Genomic DNA, 9,057 nt, shown 5'->3' on the forward strand with positions numbered 1-9,057 from the left:
ATCATGAGGCTGGCTGGGCTTCCTATGATTTTTCTGTTGTGATCAGAAAACAGACCAGTTGAACTCTGACAGAGAAAGGTAAGAGAGAGCTAGAACTATGTAAATGGCGGTGGGCAAAGGAGCCAGAACATTCACACCTCTGAGTGTGTTTCTCAAAGCTTAGCTTTGGAATGGTTTTCTTGAAGCAGAGATGGACAGATCCAGGGAGCTGTACCAGTAGGGTTGTAATGGAAGCTTTGCTGTATACCGAACGTCAAAAAGAAGGCAAATCAGTTTTAAGGGGAGGCCAATCAGAGGACTCAAGGACAGAAAGCTGATGTGATTTGATTCCAGCCTCTCTGCCACTGGGTAGGGAAACTGGCTGATGCTTCCTGCAGTCAGTCTAGATTTGTAGAGTTAACCAGACTGGAGCGTGGAGGGAAGGCTAACCCCGAGGCTGAATGGAGCCTGTCCATTCAAAGTCTTATGCAGATAAGACAGCATAGTAATGCTGCATGACTGGAAAGCAGCCCTTTGGACAGGCTTAAAAACAGGTCATTGAAAATATCCTATTTAATTAACTGAATTTAATATATAATTGATTTTTATAAAGCTTATTTATTTTGAGAGAGAGAACATGAGCAGAGAGAGAGAGAGAGAGAGAGAGAGAGAGAGAATCCCAAGCAGGCTCCACACTGCCAGCATGGAGCCTGACGCAGGGTTCCAACCCATCAACCATGAGGTCAGGACCTGATCCATAACCAAGAGTTGGATGCTTAATCAACCGAGCCACCCAGATTCCCCAAATATACCATCAATTTTAATATGCACTGTTATTTGACATATTTTAAAGAACAAGACAACATGTTATGATCCGATGTATTAATTCATCCCAATTTTAGAGATGTAAAAATGTAAAAAAAAAAAAAGAAATGAAAAAGAAAAAGGGAATCTTAGAATTAATGAACCACCATGATTTAAACATTATGTCCCCCTTTGTTTCCTGGTATGAGAATAGCTTTGAATTCTAAACCTATTAAATTTGCAGTTCCTTCAGATCTGAGCCGTTGCTTCAGGTTTTCTTTTCACTATCTGTTAATACCACAGTGTTTTTGCTCAGCCCTGTCCTTAATTTCGGCTTTGTGCAGATACGTTTTGGAGCCTCCTGTCTGCATGCTGGAGGCCTCAGACTTCATCATGTCTGGAAGGAGCTTTGTTCTTGCTGCTTCCCCCTCCCTTGCCCCTCAACAGACTCCCTCTCTTAGAAGATGGTCAGAACCTCTCAGCTCTTGGCTTTATCAATTTGGGGGCAACATGACACCCTCGATCCCAGGGAGGTGCTAATAGCAACACCTCCAGTTTGTTTAGCGCTTTGCAGTTTTCAGGCCACTTCCACGTTAAGTATGTTGTTTTGTTCTGCTTGGGGAATTAGGTAGGGCTGATATCACTGTCCTTGTCTTATAGGCCAAAGGATCTGCCCAAGTAGGGCAGAGGGGTGGAGGGGGCAACCCTGGGTTCATTGATGTTTCCATGGTCCAGTGCTGGCACATGATAGGGACTCTGAGTGTTTATTGAGCTGCTGGGATGCTAGAAAGTGTAATGTTACATAGTAAAGAGAAACTAGTAGGCTTTGCTTAGGGATGTAGGCTCTTTGAGTCTTTAAACTGCTCATTTCTAAAATGGAAATGTAATGGAAATGTTGTGGGATTAAATGAGATGACACAGGTTAACATGTTTGGTAAATTCTAACATGTTCTATAACACATGTTATATGTAAGATACAACATATGTGTTATATGTGTTCATATGTTCTATGTGAGATAGAAATAGTTATGTTTTTAATTAAAATGAGAACAGAGGAGCAGGGGGAGGGGACTGCCAGATGATTTCTCCTCAGAGGAGGAACTGTCCTTCAAAGGAAGACTCCAGGGGGATCAGATGCTTAATTCAAAAAATAATGGTATTATGGTAGAGTTTGAAGACTTGGGGGGCAGAGACATTTTCAGTAGGGATTTTCAGTATATCCTGCATATAACAACAGCTATGCTGCAGCCCCACAGAATACTGAGCCACCATTTCTGGTTCTGTTCCTCCCTTACCCTGTCACATAATACTATTTTACTTCTTCAGACCTCAAACATCAAGGGCACGCTCTGCTCTGTTACAAGTGAAGGGACCATAAGATATCTTCAGTCATTTGCATCCCTTCTCTTTGCCTCATTTCCCTCATGTACAAAATACTGTGTGATTTAATTTTTTTCTTCCCACCTGTGAATATTGAGAAATAAAGCAAGATGTTGTTTGCAAAGTTTTCTCATATGCTTGTCTGAGAGATATTATATAAATATAAATATATTCTTAACTTCCCTTGCTAAAAATAAAATAACCCTCACAAGCACACATGAGTCAATGCAGCCTTTTCTTGAATAGCACAATACTACAAAGATGTTTATAAAAATGTATAGGTTATCTCTACTGTGGTCCAACTCTTTCTTCTTAAAAATTATTAGATAAAGTAGCCGTGATTTACATGACAGTGGAACTTTCATCTGAGGTTCTCAAGGAATTTCATTGTAATTAAGAAGTTGAGTATTTGTTAGAATCTTTGGCTCATGCAACATTTTTCTAGAGAATGACATTCAGGGGTTACATTCTCTACCTTATTAATGATTTTTTAAAGATACAATTTACATGGCATGTTCATGTTTGCTGAAATAGATAACATGTTTCCATGTTGTTTGAAGTGCCCAGCAGTAAATACATTTTAGGAATGTTTCTAGAGAAACTAATTCTAGTAGAAATTATTTTTTCAGAATTGAAATCAGAGGATGATCTGTGAGTAGGAGCTTAAGCTTTGGATAATTAAGTTTTGAGCTGAGGGCCACATCCAACTTTTATTAAAAATGCTCATTTCTCGATGTATTAAGACTGTTTGGAAATCCAAGGTGCTTTAATTATCTCTACAATGATCATTGCTTTTTTCCATTCCATAAAATATTATTTCACTGTTACAGGAAGGAAGTAATTTGTTTTTATGTGAATTTCAAAGGAAATTTCTGAGAGTAAGTTTTGCCCCATCATTGTTCCCTCTACATTAGCAAGCAAAATAATTTTCAATCTTGGAGTAGTGTATACCAATCTTAAAAGATGGGATGCCCAGCTCTTAGTTTTTGAAAAATCACAAGATATTGGCTTATTGGTTTATTTTTTCTTTTTAATGTTTATTTATTTTTGATAGAAAGAGAGACAGAGTGTGAATGGGGAAGAGGCAGAGAGAGAGGGAGAATGTGAAGCCGGATCCAGCCTCTGAGAGGTCAGCACAAAGTCCCATGAGGGGCTGAACATGGGGCTCAAGGTGGGGCTCGAGGCGGGGCTCCAACTCAGGAACTGAACTGTGAAATCATGACCTGAGCCAAAGCTGGACACTTAACCAACTGAGCCAGGCAGGTGCCCCATATTGGCTTATTGTTAAAGGACATTTCTAGTTAAGATAGAATGACTTTCTTTTAGGTTTCCAGAGGATGAAGTTCCCATTTGTTGGCATTTAAAAAATAATGTTTATCTTTAATGGATAAAGATGAACACTAAACATCATCAATCACAGGTTTAGTAATTAAAAAACAGAACAATTTATAGCTCCCATAATTAGCATGTTGGAAGAAAAGTATTTGTCCTCTGAAACAGTTTTCAGGTGGTGCATTAGAGCAGCGTTTCCAGCCGGGACACCCATTGGATGGGCAAAAGGAGGTCATTTAGCCTGAAAAAGGAAAATACTTGTCTTTAATTATAAATCTCAAGATTGTAGCAAGAGTATGATGGGCAAAATGAAAATGATATTGTTTTACCTTTCTGAAGGCAGAGAGTTTAGCCGGGATAATTTTCAAGTCTTTAGTTTTAAAATCGCTGGTTAGGAAATAGGCTCACAGTGGGGAGATTTGAGACTCTGGCTCATGTGTTGTGCATATTAAACCACTCATTAATTATTATGATGACTAAAGCCATGCTTCATCAGTTAATGCGGTTTAATGTTCAGTGATGGGACTATTATGCTGTTTCTAAAAAGCCATAGATATTGTGTTATGGGTCAATTCACTGCACTCAGTGGTCAGTCGAGTTGTGACTTGGGTTTTTAAACTCAGGATTATATTATCCAGGAAGCTTACGGGAATCCAGTAAGATAGACTCTTTGTTATAACAGATTATATAGATAGAGTCTCATGGAGAAGAAAAGAGATTCGTCAGATTTGAGGATATGGTCTTGGGAAGCCTTAGCATTCTCATGTTCAAAACCAAGTAACATTTTCATAGGTCCTAAACGTACTGACCTAAAAGGAAAATGGTTAGAGGTGATTTTTACAAGACAGAGTCTTGTAAAATGAATGAGGATAACCATGTTCCATTTAAATTTATTTACTTTAAACCTGACGGCTTTGTATTAGGTGCGGTTTCCACTCTCCTCATAAATACAGTGGCTCTGTGAATGAAAATTCTGAATTTGTCACCTGTTGCAGCAAGTCCCAATTTCTCTGGCTGCGCTGACATTTGACCCTTATTGTATTGGGTTCAGTTCCTCAGTTCCATAAACACAGTAGTTGAGAATAACCACGAAAATGGTTAATCTTTGTGCCCTTTTCTTTGGGAAGGAACATTATTTTGGATTACTTTGACAGAGATTGTAACTTTAACCATTGACAGTTTATTGCTGAGTTCTCTCCCAAGACACAAAGACTGAACACCTCCAGAAAATACATTTCCTCATCCATTCTAGTTGAGATTGGATTGGTACATTTTTCATACATATCCCTGCTTCCTTTAGAAGTCAGATGTTGGCAGTTCATTTTTCTAGAAAACTGTTCATATTCTTAGGCTATCAGGGGTTTGACTTGTTAGAACATCATCTTTTGGATTGATGGTTGTAGACATCCTAATATTTTCTGAGAATCTTAAAAATGCTGTTTTACTGGCACTTCGGTGCTATGTATCTTTCAAGACCAAAGGTGGAGAGGGTCAGAACACTTAAAGATGGAAAAATAGAAATTTATTTCTTCCTCGTTATCCTTTCCTTCCCTGTACACTATTAAGTGCCCATACATCACTTACTTGGGGGACCTGATGTCTGTATTGCCAGGAAAATGCCTATCCTGACCCCCAGTTCATGTATGTGAACACACACACCCACACATTTATACACTCTGATCTCTACTCATCTACCTGTCCATGAACCCATAGGTATCATCTGTGTTATAGGTGTGTTAGCCAAAATGGGGTAGCACTTTTAATCGATACTACAGATTTGTCACCACTCCCTTTTAATTAAGCAACACACACACAGAGACACACAGTAAGATATCATGATAAATTTTTCCATTTTGCAGTTAAAGAAACTGTAATTCAAAGTAAAGGAAAACAAACCAAAAACCAACAGCAGAAGTTGGGGATCCCAGCATATTTTTCAGTGGGCTCTGGGTGCTCACCACAATGAATATAGTGACAGTGTATCTGATTCTCTCTTGCTTGGGTTTATGCTCCATTGCTCCATGGATAGCTCAGGCACATAGTGACAGAGAGTGGCCTGGGGTGGAAAATATGTATGTGGATCGTCTCTGAACATTGGTCTCTTCCTGCCGGGGCCAGTTCCTTCCACTTTGTTAAGTTCAAAAAGTGTCTATTTTCTGTTGTGTGGTTTGCTGAGAAAGTGACCTTCCTAAGGGGAACACTAAAGCTGGAAACTTTCCTTGCCCTTGCAGAATTTGGGTCAGTGGACCTATGGCATATGTCTTTACTCCTCTAAGACTTTGTTTGCTGCTTTGTAAAATAACTAACTAACCAAATAAATAAATAACTGCCTTAACAATGTTGTTCCCCTGACTCACAAATATCAAACTATTTTGATAGTTTTGTTATTTTGATATTTTGGAAAAAGCTGCTGTACCTCCCAAAGCCTGGCAACGTTCCTCAGATTTGTGTGAATTGAAGACGTCTCATAAATGAATAAAAATTTAAGTGATATAACGTACTTAAGGTAAATAGTTTTGATATTATTTAAACTAACTGCTTAAATAACTGATATTATTTAAACTAACTTGGACCCCCAGCTTTATTTAGACTCTAAACTTGCAAACCACAGGAAAGATGCAGTTTTGTTTGCTGTATGTACAAATGCTCCACCATTTAATGGTGTCTTAGTTAAAGGGGTAGTGTAATAAGTGTTCCTTTTTTTATCATTTGCAATTTATAAGAAACCTTCACATACATGATCTTATTTGACCCTTGCAGTGGCTTCTTGAGGAGACAGGTAAGTTCTGACTCTTTCTTTTCCAGCTGCAGGTTGAGTCCTCCTGGGGAATAGACTAAGAGGTGGAGAGCCATGCAGAAGACTGTTAGGGAGTGCTCTCAGGGGATTATACCTGGGAGGGGAGAGAAAGTGAAGCTGAGCAGAGGGAGGTGTCAGGCTGCAACACAGTTACAACAGAGGCTCGGTCATCCCTGTAGGGAACTCTGAAGCTACAGTGGTCCTTCAGACTTTCCCTGAGATGGGATAAGGGGGCAGGACTTTACTTGTTCTTGCTGACCCATCTCTGGATGAGGATACCCTGAGAAGAACTTAACCTTGGGTGAGGTCACTGTCTTCATTAGAGGCAATTCCCAAAGAGGGCCCATGGCTGAGGGCATTCCCAGCAGTTGAGGGGTGAGTTATTCAGTTGTGACGGGGGCTTGGGTCTTGCATCAGAGCGCCCATAACAGAGGACGTCATAAACTTGCATGTGGCCAGAGGGAAGGTACCAAGAGGGAGAAAGATGAACAGTAAATCAGAGGAACATTCAAAAGTGGGATCATCAGTTTCTAATAATCGAGAGTTTACTGTAGTTCATAGATTGACTTGTTAAATGGATAAAGTGCTCTGAGGCCCCTGGAGGTGCTTCTTTCTAATGCATGCTAGAAGGCATCTTCCAGACTAGCCTGAGCTCTCCTGTATGGATTGAGTTCAATTATTAATCAGGAGTGATGGGCGATGCTGGCTAATGCTGCCTAATGGCACAGGCTGGGTAATTGTGCTCCTTTGTAATGCATGTTCAGAGCACAGATTCGGATGGTATTGACACAGTCTGCTCCTCACTCCGCCTGAACACCTCTGTGGTGTAATGCTTTGAGTTCCCAGTAAAATGCACCAAACCGCTTGTGTGACTTAATGCATCTGTGTAACATTAGCACTTCCTCTTAATGTGTCACATGGATGACAAAGAAGTGCCTGGAAAGGAGTTGGTGGGAATGGGGCTTTTAAAAGCAAACTCAGCCTGTGTGGCCCTATCACCATGCCCCTAAGTGTTTTTGTGGCCAATTTAGAACTACTCAGCATGGACACCATACACCTGCATCCTCCTTAGCAGAGTCAGCTTGGCATTTGGTCCAGAAATGACAGGGTTATTTAGATTTTCCATCTGAAAACAGACCTCAGAGGAACTAATTGTTTGGGCAGCTTTGCACTTGGACCTGAAAAAAAAACCTCTAGGCTATGGTGATTAATGGTAATTCTGATTACTCTGTGTCTCTAACCTGCTAGCAGGAAATTTGCATTTGCTAAAAATCCAGCTTGTTGTGCTCCAGATCCAGATCTGATCCAACGTGGATTTGAGTCTATTCAGAGAACAAATATGATTCCCCAAACATCTGTCATTCTGTAGTATCAAATCACGGTTGTGTTGGAAATCTAGATTTTATATTTTGAATCCCAAACCATAGCATTTTAATACTTAAAGTGTAGAATAAAATGTCAGCTTCTTTTGGCTTAGGTAGTAAATCATACAAGCCCATGGGTCCTTGCAGTTTATAAAGTAACCATTTAAGGAGTGAAATTGGGTTAGTCAGACTTAAGGCCTGCCAGTTTTGGAGGTGTGAAAGACCCTAGGATATTTAGATTTTGCTGTAATCACTGAGACCTGAAGCCTGCTGGTCTCTCAACAAAAGAAGAGGGAAGATAAGCTGTCACCTCAGAGGTTTGACTCTCTTACCTCCATTTTGGGAATACTGTCTCTGTATGTATGTGTGTCCTCATGCGGTATTTTTCCTTTCTTAGTTACTTTTCTTTCTTGCTTCTAAGTTTTTCTAGCCACTAGTAAAGCACTAGCAAAGCATGACCCTATTTCAGATGAGACTCTTCCAGAAAAATGACCTGTGGGAAAACCTCAGTTGGAACAGAGAAGTCCATTTCTTTCTAGCACTCTAGAAACATCATCCCTGTCATCTGAGTCTTCTAGAAAAATGAGCTAGTGTCCCAAATGAGTTCCCTTCTTTAAGTGATAACAAAATTGAAAGGACTCTAAAGAAATGAGATCATTAACATCTCAGTGAAGGAAAGGGTTATTTCTATGGAGCAAATGGAATAGCTATAAGGAACTGTGGGAGATAGATTAGATTGTACAAATAAAAAAACATTTGCTTCTACCTAAGACTCCACTGATCCACTCTTAGAAAGATATTTTCAAGAACATGAGACTCAGAATTACCTGTCCTTTTATTGAATTCCCTTGTGACTTATGCCATATGTGTATAAGGGGGCTTTAGAAGCCTAGTCCATGGTCATTTTTCTCCATGCAAAGTCTACAGATTAATGTAGGGAGCAAACATTAATGTAATTAATGCAAAATCTACCCTGGATTTCATAATTCCCAAACCCTATTAATCTGAGATGACTATTTTAAATAGCACAGCTTCCATTTAGACAGAATTTCTATTCATCCACACTTAAGGATGGAATAATAGGAGCCTATTATATACATGATTACATCATGCATATAGAGGATCGAGGTTTGCATCAGCTGGAGTCAAGTTACATTTGGTTGGGAAATTGTGCGTGACAGTATGAGATATGGAGATGTCTACCGACCAAAGCAGTTTGGTTAGCATAAGCTCTAGTCCACAGTTGTAGCACACTAAAAATCCAGAAAACTTCCAAGACCTGGAATATTTTTAGTTGCTGTGAAATGAAAATTGCTTGGGTGTTAGCTACTTAAGAGAGAAGATAAGGAAGCTTATCCTTGTTATAAAGTTTTCTCTCTGTCTTTGCAGTCATAGGGCAAG

The sequence above is a fragment of the Prionailurus bengalensis genome, chromosome B4 (genome assembly GCF_016509475.1).
Source record: "Prionailurus bengalensis isolate Pbe53 chromosome B4, Fcat_Pben_1.1_paternal_pri, whole genome shotgun sequence".
NCBI classification, from domain to species: domain Eukaryota; kingdom Metazoa; phylum Chordata; class Mammalia; order Carnivora; family Felidae; genus Prionailurus; species Prionailurus bengalensis.